Raw genomic sequence first — 19,025 nt, forward strand, 5'->3', positions numbered from 1 at the left:
CATAAGCCAATAAACCCTTCCTTCCCATAGGCTGCTTTTGTCAGATAGTTCGTTATAGCAGAGAGGAAAGTCGTTAGTAAATCAGCCGCAAAGTGATTTGCATGAGTTTGATCAGTGTGTATATTAAAAAGCTAAGCAATTGTTGGATTTACTTCTGTTTGCAAACTTACACGCAAATACAAATGGAGATAAATTATATTTAATAGTGAAAAACTGGAAACAATTTAAAAGCTGCAGAGTGTGTATAAACTCCATTCCAGTTACAGATAGACCTAGCCCTTACAAGAATGAGTCTCAGAAACCAGGCAACAAGGAGAATATTCTAAATTAGAGATGGCAAAAGCAACATGTCTCCTCCATCCTTTCTGTCTGCTGTCTGCTGACTTTTCAGCTATCCTCGGGCATTTGTGGGACATTTCTATTGCCCACTTTCTTGCTCCACCTCCCATCTACTCCATCTCCCTGGCTGGCATCAGCGTCCTAACCTGTGCACCTCTGACCTCTGTAATTCCAGAATCTTCCATGCCCCTGTGTCTTCTGCCTTCTAAGCCTTCAAATTTGATGTCCATAAAGGAAAAGAGGAACAAGGAGGGGATTTAAGGGGGGAGGAATGAAGGGGTAAGGTAGAGGAGGGGTTTGGGTAAAGACTAACAAACACAAAGAATGAAAAAGCAACATGGAAACCTACTATTTTATAAGCTTCCGATATCTATGTTTTTCACATAAAAGAGATTAACTGGATTTACACTTCACAAGGGATTATGACCTTCCCGGAAGCCATATGTTGCCAAACTAAAAGCCCAGGGCCAGATGTGGGATACCTCCCCTCCCCTCAGGTTATTGATCAGAAGTGTCCTAAAGACCCCCAAACAGTACAGACATTGCTTTTGACTTCCCACCAGAACACGATGGTAAGATCCTATTGTGGAAGACACCACACACTTGTCACAGGTTATGGCGAAATCAAGTTGGAGCTGAACAAGAAGCTTCCTCCTGCTGATTAGCTCTCAGGGCACTGGAAGGTGCTATGCAGGCTGCTGGGGCCAGGAACGGGTGGGGGAAGTCATCAACAGTCGTCCCCAGCTGTGAACCCCGTGAACTGAAATAACGAGTGATATAGAAAGATAGATCCATGGGTCTAACAGTCACATCAGCGTTACCGGGGGTAACCAACCTCTTTTTGATTGGATTTAAACCCGCTCTACAGGAGGAAACACATGGCTGGTATTTTAAGTCTGGCCAGTAATACGTGGTTGGAGAGCTCACAGGCCCCAGGGTGAAGCCGCTGCCTGCTAAATGGACACAGTATCAAACTGCACTCCGAAATGATACTTTTTTTCTCCTCGTAGATGAGTGCAGCTCTTAGACCTCATCAGAGAAACGTCTTTGTGCAGTGGATGGTGGTTAACACAGAAACTCACAGCTGGTTAATACAGAGAAGCTTCCACAGAGTGCTTAGCAACAAATGGGACATCCATAGGACACCCCTCCCCAAGGCTGAGGGACCAACGCAGGAGAGGGGACTGAAGGATTATAAGAGCTTGAGGTCTGGAGGAAGGAGAGTGAAACAGTGTCTGCTAAATACAGCCCGATGGCTACACTCGTGGGCTTATAGCCGCTGTGTTGACTGCACAACTCAGGTCACTGTAGCATGGAGTGGGAAGGGGTCCAGGAGCCCCCACCCCTAACTGTAATGGATAGACTATAGATTGGGGGGGGGTAGGGAGGAGGGGCAGGAGGAAGGAAAAAGACATAAAGCTGGGGATTGGGAAAGGAGGGGTGAGTAGATTTGAAAGGGGTTAGGGAAGAAAGTGGCATGAATATCATCAAAATATAGTGGATGGAATTCTCAAGGAATTCATAAAAGTCCTGTTCTCATCACCCCCTATGTTCCTTCTTCCCATAACCTGTTCTTTAAGCTTACTTCTCTTCCAGCTGCTATAGCCTACTGATCGCCTGCGGCCTCTCATTGCTTCCTAAGTGTGTTCCCTTCTGTCTCTGTCTTTTTCAGCTCTCTGGTGCTTTTGCTCACATCTTGCTTGGCCTTAGAGATGGTAATACTTGAACATCCCAGACATCAAATTCTCCAATTGCCCCGCATACTAAGCGGCATTGCCGGAGAAGATGGTAGCCTGGTCAGTCACGGAGTGGAGCTGAGTCCAGAGTTTCCTCATTCCAGAATCTTCCTAGATCTAATTCCTCAGACTGAAGATCACCCATATTAACCCTTTCCCCTCCTTGCCAACTCCTCAGAAACAGGTTCTGCCGTCTGCTGTGAACTCACCCTGGTCCTTGCTTGTGAATCATCTTGTCTTACACCCCCAGCTTCTCTTCCAGAACTTACTCCCAACCCCCATAGCCATAGTTTCTTCTCCTGCAATTTCAAAGTACCCTTATGAAGCTGGGTGTGCGTTCACATGCCTGTCTTCCCAATACTCAGAAGGGTAACACAGGAAGATCAAGAGTACCAAGAGCAGCCAGGATGACAGAGTGAGCCTTGGTCTTTAAGACACAGCGACAGCAAAACTTAACTAATTTACTACTTCAGAAAGGATGGTTTCCCTCACTCCCATCCTAGCTGCCTCCTTCACTTGCACAGATGCACAGATGTGCAGGCCTCTTCTATTTCTCCTGAATTCTGTGATAGAGACGTCTAGAAAAAACAGCGAGAAAATGATCTGTACTTAAGAAAATGAGCTGAAAGTTTAGATAAACAAACTGAACAAAACAAGCATTGCCTCTATCCACTTCCTGGACGGCGAGAGTGAATAGAGCCTGGCTGAGGAGAGCATTGTCAGAATGGCCACCATCTGTGGAATAGCTGTGGGAGCACTGACAGTTATCTGAATTCCCCCAGTCCCCCACACACACCTGTGTCTGGCGCCTGCCCCACTGTCCAGCACAGATCACATCGTATGCTTCTGCTAGTTCAGCCATCATGTCTGAAGACCTGCCCTGAGCTCCGTGGAGGATCGTAGGGAGGGGAGAGCTGACGAGCGCTCCCGAGAGGCCCCCTCACTCACTCTACACTTGAAACAGGCACTTTCTGACTCCTGTTTAACTAGGTCCGTGTTCTTGACATCTGAACTTTTTGGAAGTTTAGTTATAGCAGGTCCATTCTATTTTATATTTCACACTAGTTTTTTTTTATTTATTTTTTTGAAGATTCTTACAGGCTCACACTGTATGTTGAGCATGTCATCCCACCAGAACTACTCCCTAAAACTCCCTGTTCTCACCTTCCCTCTCTCCTAGGCGTTTCCTAGAGGACTTTATTTCTTTGGTCATTTCATGTATATGTACATGATTTTACGGGTCGCAGGGATATGTGGCTTACTGCTTACTTTTCTTGTTGTTGTTACAAAGTTTCTGCCAACAGTAAATAAGAAAGGGTGGGTTTACTGTGATTCACAGGTCCAAGGTGCAGTCTGCTGGGGTGGAAAAGGCACGGAGGCAGGAATGGGAAGCAGCTGGTCACCGTGCAGGTGCAGTCAGGAAGCAGAGAGAAAATTCTGCTGCCCCGCCAGCATTCTTCTTTCTTCAGCCCTGGAGCCCTGCTTACATGATGACGAAGCCCAAGGTGGGTCTTACCTCCTCTGCCAAATCTGTCTGGAAATGCTCTCAAAGACCCGCAGAGGAGGATTTCCATGGTGATTCTGAATCCCATCACGTTGGCAATGAAGATGAAGCATTGCAGGGAACATGTCTTTAAGAGAACACGGAAGCCCTCAACCCAGTGTGATCTGCCTTTCTTCCTGGGCACCTTGAAGTAAGTACCACATGGATTCACAAGGATGCTCTTGCTCCCACCCTTCTACTCTGTGCATCACTGTTAATGTGTTTGGTCTCTCACTCTAGCGCCTGAGCCGGTGCTCAAGAACCCGCGCCCTTGAACTTCAACCCCCAGCAAGATTTCTTAAGTTTCCCGCACTTACAGGAAGGGTAGGAGGAACGAACATTCCATTAAATGTAACTTGAACAATCTGTTTTATTAAAGCAAGCTGATCATAAATCAGAAGAATAGGTGGGATCTAAATTACATAAATGAGACGGGAAGTTGGCCATAGCCCCATCTTGGCCAGCCATCATACCAGGGCTCCACAAGGTCACTATGGTAATTCATTTTCTAAAATTACTTAATGCTGCTGTCTGTAGCCAAACAGTTATTTATCTTCCAGTACAGCTGTGTGTCACTTCAAGGTAAAATTGATACTTGGAAAGCCAAGCTTACAAATTGTTATAGGCCACAGAATGTGAATTCTTTATAGAGGGATGTTCATTGGGTACTTTAAAACAAGATTCCATTGACAGCATTTTTAAAAAAAAACTCTTCTGACGTTGACTGGGTAGACTGCTTCCTTGATAAGCTTGATAAGCTGGGGTACTGGAGTCCAATCTCCGGCACGCGTACAAAAAGTCCAGGCGTGAGGATGGGGAAGCTGGCTTGGTGGGCAAAATGTTTGCTGTGCAAGTATAAGGACCTGAGTCCAGATCCCCAGAAGCCAAGCCAAAGTCAGACATACTGGTGCACCTCTGTAACTCTAGCAGTGGGCACAGACATAGGAGGACTCCGGGGCTTCACTGGCCACATAGTTTAGTTAAAACAGTGAGTTCCAGGCTCAATGAGAGACCCTGTGCTTAAATAATAAAGATGTGGAGGAGTGACTGAGGAAGACATCTCCACATCATCAACGTAGGGCCTCCACATGTACCACACAGCCAAGCACACTCATACACATATGTGTGGTGCTCTCTCTCTCTCTCTCTCTCTCTCTCTCTCTCTCTCTCTCTCTCTCTCTCTTTTTCTCTCTCTCCTTTACACTGCCTCTCCTGAAACAGTTCTTGTACTGGTCTGAATAGTTCTCATCAAAGGAAACTTTCCCTCTGATCAGCATCAAACATTTGTGATAAGGGCTAAGGCAAGTTCCAAAAATTTGAGTGTCTTAATGCTGCCAGGCCAGATCAATGGAGTCCATTCTAACTTCCGTTCAAATTAGAATAATTAATAACAGGTTATTTTGTGGTTATTGACTTGGCTCAATGAAGTTTTGAAAAACAGCCAAAATATATCTATACAAGACTTAAGAAGCATTTGTCTCCAAGACATCCACACAAGACTCCTTCCAGATTTCCGGAGAAGCTAGCTGGTCTCCTTGACAGTCTCCATCCAGCAAGGTAAGCTTTTGCACAGTAAGAAATAAACTCACGGAATATCCCACAGTCAGCAGGTGGAGGTGATAGCTAAGTTGGTACCACTCCCCTCCCTCAGTAGGTGTGTGGTCACATCTCTATTCAAGTTCATTTGCATTGCCTAATGATGACAGACAACCTTGAACTACATAGGAAGCCTTGCATTCATTAGACTTTTGCAGCAAGCAGTTAGGCCATCCTAGACACCTTAAGTCCCTACATATTAAACATAACAATGTATGCAGAATATACATTATTCAAAGATGCTGGGGAAATAGTTTTCCCTAGTTATAAAAGTGCAGCCTTTGCTCAGACATTCTTAACCAACATTAGGAAACAAGGAATGAATCTTATGGTTTGATAGTAAAAAGTAAATTTGACATACATTGGAGGGATGTGATACCTCAAAAAGAAATATCTGGGTTCTCAGGAGAGAAACTGGTTCTGATCGGAATACAGGACACATCCTCGTTTGGTTTCTGTTGCTGGGATAAAAACGCTGACCAAAACCAACTTGGGGAGGAAAGGGCTTATTTCATCATGTATTCTGTGTTTTAGTCCATCAGTGTAGAAGTCAGGACAGGAGCTCATACAGGAACCTGGAGGCAGGAGCTGAAGCTCAAACCATGGAGTAATGCTGCCTACAAGCTTGCTTCTCATGCTTGTTCAGCCTGCTTTCTTATGGCCCTCTCAGGACCACCTGCCCAGAGGTGGCACCACCCACAGTGGCGTGAACCTGCCCACATCAATTATTAATCAAGAAAATGCCTGCCCACAAACCCACAGGCCAATCTGATGGAGGCATTTCTTAATTGTGATTCCCTATTCCCAATTTCTCTAGTTTGTGTCGTTACCAAAGACTGACCAGCCCCAGACAAACAGGTCTACAGAATATGAAATGCTGGGGAGGCTCTAGCCACATACCTGCCTCCAGGCATTGGGTCTTTTCCTTCCTCAAGTGCGAGGCCTTTGTGACCACTTTCAAATGCACACAGGTTGGCTGTTTCCCTGAGATGGAAAGCGCAAAGCCTGGATCATGAGTTATAGCAAAACCCTTTTTCTCACAAAAGGCATCTTACTTTACGCAGATGTGATTCCATCAGCCTGACTTTCCCCTTCTGCATGAAGCTCCACACTCTATGTGGCAGGGGCATTGTTGGAACTCTTGGTCCTTCCCTCCCTTTCCCATACTGTATGCTGCAGGAAGCTGGCTGGTACTTTCAGACTCTTTCATGTGAGGGTGTAGGAAACAGCTACCTGTACCTAGCATCCAACATTGCCATCTGTGTGCATTTGCCCAGCAACGTCATTGTGAGGACAAGAGAACTTTCGAGGTCTTTAAAGCTGAAGTCAGAACGAGGAACACCTGTCTTGGCCTGGCCCCATGATGAGAGCGATCTTTCTCTCTGGTCTAACTATTGAGATAAGGAGGGCTGGAGAGCTGACTCGACTGTTAAAGCTAGGCTCGCAACCAAAAATATGTAAGAGATGACGAAAGCTGTCACTGTTGGTGTGATGATTCCATAAGCTCTTGTTTTACAACTTCATTAGAATGCATGTTTTTACAAAGTTCTGAGAGGTGAGGGATGGGGATGTGTCCCCAGGGTTGCTGAAGAGGAGCACTGGCTTGCAGACAGGATCCCAGGTGACGTGTCTAGGGGTTGGGAGACAGTAGGTGAGCCAGGGGAAGGAGTCCCAGGATTGCACTTGCTATGAACTGTGGAGGCCAATCTCTTTCCTTTGAAAATCCACAGGCTGGATCAATCCAGTTGGGCTTTTAATTAGAATAGGAATCAATTGGGAAACCAAATTCCAAGGCTAATTCTAGCCCTGTCCAAAAACAAACACAACAATAAAAAGGAAGCTCAATTAGACATTGTCTTCTACTTCTCAGTGAAAATGGAAGCATCTGCCTAATTAGAAAAAGACATCATTCATCCAACACAAATTAGGAGACTCTTCCGTGGAGGGTGCATGCACAATTTCATGAGGATGGGTAAGAATTTCTATAACTCCAAAAACATGTCTGCCGAATTACACAGCCTTTGATGAAATTCTCATTGCATTCTGTTCTCAGGCTGCAAGAAGGGAGTTACCCTTATCTTTAAATGAACAAATACCAAGAATATCCCATCCCAATCATGTCTCTCAGCAGAGCAAGAAAAACATGTAACTTTTTTTTTTAACTGAATGCACATTTAACGTCCCCTTTTCTATACTGGTTATATTTTCTAAATTCATTTTTATTGAATTGGTCTAGCTGAAAATTTAATTGGCTTGCTATAGGACAAAAATAGGCATTTATGGCAGTTGTACTGAATTTCAAAGCTGTAAGATAGAAAAATAAAATTATGCAAACACGGTTCCTCGGAGCATTGACGCTACCTCACGTTCCCTTGGTGATCCAGGCTGCACACCTGTCCTCGTCAGGAGTCCAGGAAATTATCACACAGGTGACCGTGGAGAGCATCGTCTCCCTTGGTTTAAGAAGAAATAGCTACCCACTGTGAATGGGAAATCAACCTTGTGGGTGGTGGATGGATGTGTGACTCTGAGGATCGGAAGGTCAAATCAACCGTGCCATCTCCCTTATTCTCTTGAGCTAAAGCCTCTCATTGACTTGGAGCTCGTCAACTAGGCTAGCCTGGGAGGACAGCAAGCCCCAGGGATCTGTTTCCACTCCATACTACCTGGACCTGGACTTGACTTCTGGGAACTTTTATGCTTGCCTGATGTACGCTTTGTTGGCTGAGCGTCTCCCCAACCCATGGTACCATGTTTTCAGAGGAAGGGGGTCAGTCATCTAGCATCTACTCCCTCATCCAGGAGTTCCTCACCAAAGAGCAACTCTAGAGGATCCACTTCATCTGTGTCTCCATAGAGAGTATCCTCCACCACGTAGTGAAGTTGAGGCCAGCCCAGTTTTCATAAGACCATGTCTCAAAACAACAACAACAAAAAGGAAAATTTAAAAACCCTGCCTAATTAGGTATACATCAAGTCATTGATTTTATCTTCAGTTTTACCTTCTTCTGACACCTCTCATCCAGCACTGCTTCCTGATACTCTAGAACCTTCTCCCGAGCCCTCAGCCCTGTTTCTTCCACAATGCACAGCGCTCCTTGACTGTAGAAGGGGTCGAGCCCACTAAGGCAGAAGTTCTACCCCACCTGTTGAGCACAGAAGGAATGTTCTAAAGACACCAGTTAAGGGGCTTGGCTAATATACGAGAACAGCTGGGTGAGGAGAACAATGGGGGACAGGCAGGTTTCAGAGACTGTGTCCAGGAATGGGGGCAGACACCAGAACCAGTATCAAGTATTCGCTTAGGATGCTTCCGAAGGCTGTTTGACAAATGAGAAAAACTGGAGTGGGAATCAACTATTAAAACGAGGCTCTGAGTAAAACCATGCAGGCTGTGGGAAACGAGAGAGAATCTAAGAAGGCCTGGAGAGACCACTCAGTGATGAAACACCTCTCCCGACCCTTCTCTAGACCAGGAAAGAACCTTGTTAGTCTGATACCAAAATCCACATATTTTCTCCTGTTAAGGCTCACTCAGATCTGAGGAGATGGCTGTCCATGTCTGTAGGGCAGGCATGAAGAAAAGAGTTTGGTCCCCAGAACCCAAACAGAAAAGCTGGGCATGACAGCACACGTCTGTAATTTCAGTGTTGATGAGGCAGATGCAGACATCTGGGGCTCCCTGGCCAACCACCTGGCCTACGTATCCAGCTCCAGGTTCAGAGAGACACAGTGCCCCTCCCCTCCAAAAAAATAAAGGTGGGCTTTCCTTGAGGAAGAACACCTGAAGGTGGGTGGCTACCACCATTTCGGAAATGTGATCTATAATTGAAGATGAGTTTCAATGGCAATTTTCACTGCAGGAGTTTATTCCACAGACCGCATACCCCCCGCCAAAAAAAAAACCTTTTTATTCATGTTTATTCCTGCTTATTGTTATCTAAGTTGGAGCAGTGAAATCAACCAGTCTTAAGCTCTGATAACTAGTGTTTGGGCATTATGGGAATCTAAGCTGTATCACCTGGGCCATCTCTATCAGACCCAGTGACAGCAAAGCCAGCCTCGCCGTTACACTGAAACTTAAACCATTTTTATAAAGGGTGGGGACCATGACTCAAAAAAGGGGAAAAAATCCATGTTTTTATAGTAAAATGGATGTCTGTTTTAGTCTTAGTAAACCGAAGGGACTCTCTCCAAGAAGACATTTGATGGGATTCAAGTCTGAAAACATTGTCCCTTTCCCTCCCCTCTGGAAGATGGAACAGCTTAGAAGCCAATGCGGGCACTCTTTTCTCAACCAAGTATGTTTGGGTCCAGCAGAGCATCTACTTTTCGTGGTGAGGAGACGTTCTTCCTGAACCCTGGCCACAGATGCACAGCTGCCAACTGCCTCCAAACAGATCAGCAGCAGCAAAATTCCTGGGTACTAAAAAGATCCCACACATCACGGTTTCATTCCCAATGAAAGGCAGGTCTGAGTCCATGGGAACCAGGCAACTAAAGAGAAACACTCCCCTGATGCTTACTTTGTGGCAGTGAACGTTCCTCAAAGCTCAGTTAAACGAGGCTGGGATGCAGGACATTCCCCTGGCATGCACAAGCTCCAGCACTGGTTTAGAAAGATAATAAAAGAGTAGAGTATTAAAGGAAGGTGTCATCAGCTCCAATCTAACTTTCTAGCTAATTTTCAAGCCATACATCTGTGTGCATGTGTGCATGAGTGTCCATGTGCCTGTTTATGCATATGCGTGTGTGTGAGTGTGTATGTGTGTCTATAAGCTTCACAAAGTGCATGTATGAAAGGAATACCCTGAACATTAATGTTTGCCCTTTCATTTTTAACAAAGTAACTCTCCGTCCACACAGCACTCCGTTCTCTTCTCTCAGTTCCCCTACAACCATCTGATTCTGAGCAGACTTCAGAGTCAATATGAAATAGAGCAATATAAGATGTTGGTCATTCTGGTACCCAGGGAAGACTGTCTTGGGGGAACTGCCTGACCAGGATAGAGAAGTCTTGTCAAGTTGTGGGGGACCAGATCACAACAGGTGATCTGGCTACTAGACAATCTCCCAAAATAGACCTGTCACTGAGAGTGACAGATGACCAGCTTCAACTCCTGTTTCTAAGGTCTGAGGAAGGGCAGGAAAGGTGTGGTTCCTAATCCAGGACCTCAAAGAAAGGCATGGTTCCTAATCCATGACCCCATGGAAAGATGTGGTTCCTAATCCATGACCCCAAGGAAGGTGTGGTTCCTAGTCCATGACCCCAAGGAAAGGCGTGGTTCCTAATCCAGGACCTCAACACAGTGCTGGAAGGCAAGTGTGTAGAGCCTCCGTCTGCTCTTTTTTTCTCAAGTTACCCTAAGTCAGTTTCCCTTCCATGGTGGAACTGTGAACGTTACATTTCACAAACCCACTGAAAGCTGAAACTATGATATTATGGCTTTACAGGAATGCAAATAAGCCAAAAATAGTGAATAGAAAATAAAAACAATAAAGGGATACATTTTAAATGTGAATAAAACCATATACTATATATTCATATATATGTATTATATATTTATATATTTCAATGCCACATTGAAATATTCATCTCTGCTCATCACAGTTGAATCATTAGTGCTCTGAGAAGAAGGTTTTGTCTCATCATTTCGTATCACTGTTCACTATTGAACGCTGTAGCTTGTGTAGAAGCCACTGCCACAGAAGCAACTGTTAATAAGAGCATGTACTCTTTTTCCCCTGTGCATCTTAAGGATGCTGTGTTAGCTGGTATGATAATGATGATTTATGAGGACCAGATCTATGGGCAGAAGTGGATAAAATCAATAGGACTGCTTCACTTCCTCAACTATCATCCAGGAACAGCGTCTCGGCCAGTTGGTACCCCTTCCCAGTCTGGTTGTCTGGGATTGAGCTGAAGACACATTTAGAGAATTTAATTTCCATATTAACCTCCCCACCACTAACATGGGCTGTCTCCGCTAACCCTCATGACTCTGAGGCAACTGACTCTCTTCTGTGTTTGATGGAAACGTCTTATGAAATACCCTAATGAAGAACTTTTCAGATGCTGTGCTGTTAAAAACAGGGCCTCACCTCTGCCTGTGGCCGTGTGTTTTCTGGGCGGTGATAAGGAATCACTGAGGCCTGCATTATGCATTATTCTTCTGCTTTGTGCAACTTGGGAAGGGCCTTAAGGACAGGCGAATTTTGATGTGGTTTAGCAATATGCACATGACACAATATTACTTTACCCATGTCTCTTGATCTTGTGATTTTTGTACAGTTTTACCAGGTCCTGAAGTTTCAGAATAAAAAGACATACGGCAGCTGGCCAGCTTCCTCCCTCTTATGCATGTATAGGCTTCAAGATAATAAAGTGCTTTGGGATTTTAACGTCTTGCATATTTTGACAAATGAATTACTGAACAACTTTATCCATGATGTTTCATAAGTTTTCCATAGTCAATGGAGCAAAATACTATTAACTTTTCTCCTTCATTTTAAAAGATCCACATTTTAAAAATGAACTCAAGAATTTATCATATGGTGAGGTTTTATGAGCTCAACAATAAGATTCATCACATTCTAAATAATAAGGACTGGGAAGGAAGAAGAGTTCAGGTAAAAAAAAAAAAAGGTGAGACCCTGGATCAAATAAAAACAACAACAAGAATAGCAAGAAGAAGAAAAGGCGGTGAAGGAAAGGGGGTGGAAGCAGATTTAAGAACCTGCCACTTACTAGTCAGAGGAGGATGGGGAATTAAAGACTACTCTGGTCTTCACTTGGTGTGTCTGTGATCACTCTGGTCTTCACTTGGCGTGTCTGTGTTCCAGGATGCTCCCAGCAGCACAGCGCTGCTGCCCCATCCTTTGCCAAGGTCAGTTATCCATTGCTGGGATTCTACTGACAGAGGAATGCTGGGAAGCAGGTGGCTGGCACAAGTGAACTCGCGTTAGCTTTAAAATTAAAGTAGGAACCAAACCAGGCAGTGGCAGCGCACGCCTTTAATCCCAGCACTAGGGAGGCAGAGGCAGGCGGATCTCTGTGAGTTCGAGACCAGCCTGGTCTACAGAGCTAGTTCCAGGACAACTAGGCCTGTTACATAGAAAAACCCTGTCTTGAACAACAAAAGACAAAAAAAAAAAAAAAGTAAAGAGGGAGAGAGGAAACATTTCTGAGAGAAGCAAAGCGCTTCCAGTAAATTAGACAGCGCATATGCCCGTACCTTCCCCCTCCCCGGATTCTTTCAAAGATAAAGCATATTTTCATACCTGCCGTCTTCTAAGCTCAGCAAATCTATGGCTAGAGGGGCAGGCTGCCTAGAGAAGAAGACAATCGGCATTTCCCAGGTGCCTGCCTGGTCATCATTTCCACAGAGGACAGCGAGTGCCAGCCTGCATTTCCTCTGCTGTAAACATCCGCGTATTCATTTTAGGAACATAAAATAATAATGATTTATAATAGCGTCTTCTCCTGGTCTGGAGACTATTGGCTGGAATCACATTACTAATGGAGTTTAAGCTTTTTTCACTTATTATTCTTAGTTATACTCAAGTTCTGCTGCGGGCAAAATTGTTAAGTAGGCAAAACTTAACTTCGGTGCCTCCCCATGCGGCAGAAACTACCCCCACTGGAGAAACCTGCTTATAGCTCAGGAAGAAACATTTTTCTGTGCCACCTGTGCTAAGATATTTGAGCCTTGAAAGGGAATTCTTAACATTCCTCAGAGGGGGACAGCGTGCGTTCTCTGACTTTGAGATTCCAGGGCCTAAGGTCCAACCAGAGCAGAGTTTAGTGAGAAGCCATTTGTGAGGGGTTCTCCACATTCTACAGGACCAGGGCCAATCACGAGGGGTTCTCCACACTCTGCAGGACACAGGCTGATGATAAACTGGGTTTAGGAATGGAACATGTTCTTGGCATGCATGGGGCCCTAGGTGCAATCACCAGCTTCAAAAATTAATTAATTGGATAGTTAATAAAAATAAAAACTAAGGTATAAATTTTAAATATGAATAAAACCACAATTATGTACGTATATATATGCATATATGTGTGTTATGTATTTCAATGCCACATCAGGTAGCACTTTACAGCCTATGACTGTGAGCTTCCCTGTCCTCCAGCATTTTCAAAATACATGGAACAAGACTCAACGTATTTTGTTCTCTGTTGGCCTATGGCCTAAAGCAGAGAAGAAACTCGCAGACTGCCTGTGAGCCCAGGTTCTCAGCACTGCTCTTCTACTGATGAGAAAGAACAAAGGAGCTCACGTGGACCCCAACGCCAGGTGAAATCCCTGTCTTCAGAATCATTTCCGGAGAAAGAGGGGTGAAGAGTGGCCCAGATGCTGGAGTAAGGACCAGTTCAATGCACACTCTGGTCTCGGAGGGGCCTCAAGCCGTCTGCATCCTCGTGAGCTTCAGTTTCATCTGGGTTCTAGATGGAGAACAAGTCGTCACGATCCTTAAGAACGAAGTGACAGACAGGACCTGTGGAGGTGGCTCAGTTGGTAAGCACATGCCTTGGGAGCACAGGGACCTGAGCTTGGTCACCAGACCACACTTTTTAAAAACAACTGGAATTTGCGGTGCCTGCCAGTATTTCCAGCCCCGGGGAGGCCGAAAACAGGTCCTTCCTTGGGGTTTAGTCATGGCTACAGACCTGGTCTTAGAGCACAAAATGGGTGGCTCCTGGACTAAGGTTCACACACACACACACACACACCGTACACACACACACCATGCACACTCACATACACCACACATACTGCACACATTCACACCATACACCACACATACAGTGCACACTCACACCATATACCACACACACACACCGTGTACACTCACACACACCACACATACTGCACACACTCATGCCACACACCATACATACACACACTGTGCACACTCACACACCACACATACTGCACACACTCACACCATACACCACATACACACACCATACACACACCACACATACTGCACACACTCATGCCATACACCACACATACAGTGCACACTCACACCATATACCACACACACACACCGTGTACACTCACACACACCACACATACTGCACACACTCATGCCACACACCATACATACACACACTGTGCACACTCACACACCACACATACTGCACACACTCACACCATACACCACATACACACACCATACACACACCACACATACTGCACACACTCATGCCATACACCACACACACACACACCGTGCACACTCACACCCCACACATACTGCACACACTCACACCATACACACCACACACACACACCATGCACACTCACACACCACACATACTGTACACACTCACACCATACACCACACACACACACACACACACACTCAGAGTAAAGCAGTAAGCAAATAGGAGGACTAGCCGTGTAATTCAAGCCCCACCCTGCAAGGTTAAAGTACGACTTTAAGTGTTCGAATGACTTGAAATGATGAATGGAGTCCTTATGTCCTCTCCGCATCCACACACACACACTTGCACCTGTCACACTCTTCCAATCACGGTTAATTAAGAAAAAAAAAATCTCTCTTCCTGATTTAGTGAAAGGTCCGGGTTTTAATGTGATTCAGGTCAGAGCTGCCCTTTCTGTGTGGGGTAAAATTATGTAACTAACTCCTGAAATAGGATTACAGGACGGGCAAGATGATGGCATTTCCAGCGGGTAATGCGTCTGGTTGTCTTGGCCTCCAAGGGCGAGCCCCACGCAGATGTTTATTCTGTACTCAAATAGGGGCCCAAAAGAGACAGATGAATGCCATTTTGGTGTGTGTAATTATCAAGGGGGAAGCCCTGTTAACTGCACTGCTTAGCCCGATTTCCATGAATTGCCTAATAATAGCTAAGTAGATTTTGAGAAATTGGATTTTCCCTACTTCTCCTCAAGCAGGATCCAAAAACAGGAAAAGCTCAAATATGGTTAGCAGGGCTCCTTCCTGCAGGTCGTCGTGAAACTAAATGCAGATCACAGGCTGGGTTGGTTCCTTATTTTCATTTACGATCTTCAGATGCACACGTTGAACACCGGACGGCTCTGCGGGTCCCCGATTTAAGTAGTGACTATTGATTGACTAGTTAGAACTTCCCTGCCTTATGAATTGCTCTCCAGAGGTGCACAAATGAGCAAATCAATGCTCTTAGTTGTGTTTTATACACAGACTTCATACAGAATTGGCTTTCTAAACACCGGACACAAAGGATATTTTAGAATGCCATTAGTTAAGGGATAGAATTTGAATGGGGCTAATCATATTAAGGTCAATACTGCTCAAAATAATCCCATGCATGTGATGAAGTCAATGCTTGACACAGAAAGTCAGCCATCAAACACTAAGTACGGCTTTCTTTGTGTGTGTGTGTGTGTGTGTGTGTGTGCTCGCGCGTGCACGCGCGCGCACGTGTATTCGGGTAGAGGTTAGAGGTCAACTTTGGGCATTGACCCACAGGTGCCAGTGACCTTGCTTTTTTGAGTCAGTATTGCTCAGTGGCATGAAGCTAGCCAGTTAGACTATGATGGCTGGATGGTGAGTCCCAGGGATGCACGCTCCATCTCTGTCCTCCCCATCCTTTCCTTCCAGCAATGGGATTAGGAGCAAGCGCCACTACACCACCTTTTCTTACATGGGTGCTGGTCCTGAACTCTGGTCACCATGCTTGCCTGGAAAGCACTTTACCAACTGAGCCCTCTCTCCAGTCACCAAGACTCTCTTTGAAGCAGAAATGGCCGCCTTGATCACTGCCTTCTTGCTACCAAGCACATACGAAGTAGAATAACATTGAGCTGTAGTTTTCATAGACATGGCTATGAGCAGGCGGTGTGGGTCATCTGAGTATTTATCTGAGATAAATCTGATCACTTATCTAGAACATGCCCCCACCTCATATTCGAGCAAAGTTAAACACAATAATGCAAGGCAATATGGAGTTTGAGGGAAGCATTCTAATGAGCAGTTGACTTCGCCCTGCATTGATTCACAGCTGTGCATGCCAAGGAGATCTTCAGTGAGGTTGATGGCATGAACTTCATAAGTAACTTTTCAGAACCCTGCCACTCCTGGCTGCCCACAATGCCCCTCCCATGTCTTATCCCCATCTAGAACCCTTGGCTTCAGCCTCCTAAATCTTCTCAGACCAAATCACAACTCTCGTCTCTCCATGTTAACTGAACATGCTCCTGGGCCAAGGAAATTCAGCCCCCTGAGAGTCCCTTCAAATTCACCTCATGGTGGCCCACGACACACCCAAGAGTGGCACTGCACACACTTGGCTGGGAAAGCAAGGCTCAGAAGCCATCTCTCTGACCTCTTTGGTCCCTGTCTTGGAGCCTTTGAACTTTCTCTTCTCTAGCTCCAGCTGAGATGTTTCTACAAGTTCATCATTCGCTAAGGACCAAAGAGGGTTGCAGCTGCCTTCAATCCTCCTGAAATTTCATTAACTGCAACAATAAAACTGGACCGCTATCTCTCACCCTACACAAAAATCAGTTCCAAAGAACTTCATGTGAGAGATCTGGACATTTGAAACCATGAGAGTGTTAAAATAAAACGGGGGAAATATTTCAAGGTTTTGGCATAGGCAGAGGCTCTCAAAAGGAGTTCTATTGCCAAAAAAGGAACAGCAAGAGAAGAAATAGTAAAAATTGACAAACAGTTGTGCTGGAGACATAGCTTAGCCATTCAGACTGACTCCTGCCCTTGCAGAGGACCCAAGTCCAGTTCCCAACACCAATATCAGGCCTCTCACAATCACTAATAATTCCAGATCCAAGAGATCCAGTGCCTCTTCTTACCTCTGCCAGCACTGCACTGACATGCACATACATGTACATAGACACACATAAATAAATAAAAATAAAATATAGGAATTGACAAATAGGTTGCCTTAAATTTAGAAGGAGGAAACAGTTGTCAGAGCGGAAAGACACACCACAGAATGGCAGGAAACATTTGCCTGATTATGTGTCTGATGGAGGAATACACACGAAACACTTACACACACACAAATCATCCAATCAATAAATGAACAAATAAACTGAACAATAATTCTCAAAAAGACATCCAAATAGTCAATAAGCCCTGAAAAGTGATCATCATCCTTAGGAAATCCAAATTAAAATTGCACTGGCCTTCCATCTCATCCTAGTCAGAACAGAGGATGGCAGGCAAGGTGAGGATGAAGGAGGCGGCATTTACACACTACTGGTGGGAATCTAAGTGGGCACAGTCACTCTGGGAGTCCTTGGAAAGCTAAAAATAAGTCTCCCATATGATCTGGAAATCTCCTGAAGGAATAAACCAGCATGCATAGAGATCCCTGCACCTCTATGTTCATGGCTTCAGAAGTCACAATAGCCAAGGTATGGAACCCCTGAGCAGATGAATAGATAAAGAAAATGTGGTTTATCTACACACAGAGTTTTATATAACTCCTCATAATAATATGTCATTTGAATAAAACTTATGGAATTTGATAAACAAATTAAGGCAGACTCTGAAGGACAATATTACAAGTTTAAGCTATATATTTATGGCATTGAAGTGTTACCGGTGGTCAGTGTCTAGGCTGGGTATTTCCAGGCTCTTGGCCTCTTATTCAAGAATGACAAAATCCTGTACAGATGTAAAGTACTGTGTCTTATTTTAGTTAGGGTTTTTTACTGCTGTGCAAAGACACCATGACCATGGCAACTCTTATAGGGTAAACATTTGATAGGGGTGGCTTGCTTACAGTTTCCGAGGTTCAGTCCATTATCTTCATAACGGGGAGCTTGGTGGTGTGCAGGCAGATGTGCTGCTGAAACTCAGAGTGCCGCTTCTTGTAGACAACAGGAAGTCAACTGTAACACAGGGCAGTGTCCTGAGCATAGGAAATCTCAAAGCCTGCCCCCACAGTGACACATTTCCTCCAACAAGACTACCCACTCCAACAAAGCCACACCTTCTAATAGTGCCTCTCCCTATGAGATTATGGGGGCCAATTACATTCAAACTACCACACACTGCCAAAGCAATAGATAAAAATCACAACACTGCAAGACAGTAGCTGTCCGCAGAGTAAAGATGCTTCATCGCCCCAGTGCTTGTCGGGACTTCTTTTTATGGGGCTCAAGAGAAGGTGTTTGGTTGCTAAGTTGTAGTTTGCTTAGTTCTATATCTTGATTAGATTGTGTAGACATTTCTCTATGTGCATGTCCCTTTCCATACTATATGTGATTTTAAGCTTGCATGTCCAATTGTCCATAAACATAAAAAGGTTAATAGGGGATTCTCCTTAAAAGTTTACTTGGAGAACACAATTTTGGCTTATTGTGTCAGTAAACAAAATCAGTTTAGGCCAAATCATCCCTCCTGGAGGGAGGGAGAGAGACAGAGAGAGAGAGAGAAAGAGAGAGAGAGAGAGAGAGAGAGAGAGAGAGAGAGAGAGAGAGAGAGAGAGGGGGGTGCATGTAGCTCCATGCACGCAGGAGTTCTGGATTGCTCATCGTTGCTAGGTGCGCTCTTTGGAGAGGGGTGCATCTGCATAGCACCTATATAGGTGAGGGTCTCAGGATGCTAACCACATTGTTAGAAGAGGAGCCTGTGCATGGAATCCCAGGTTGCTAAATTATTCTCCATGTTTGCCCATCTTCAAAGTAGAAAGTGACTACACAGAGATAAAGAGACCAGGGAAGGCAGGAAGAACAAAGAAGGGCAATAGGGGAATAAACCTGAGCAAAGTACATAAAATTCAAGTATAATGGTTTGATTGAGAATGGCCCCACAGGCTCATG

This window comes from Chionomys nivalis, chromosome 21 (assembly GCF_950005125.1).
Source record: "Chionomys nivalis chromosome 21, mChiNiv1.1, whole genome shotgun sequence".
NCBI classification, from domain to species: Eukaryota; Metazoa; Chordata; class Mammalia; order Rodentia; family Cricetidae; genus Chionomys; species Chionomys nivalis.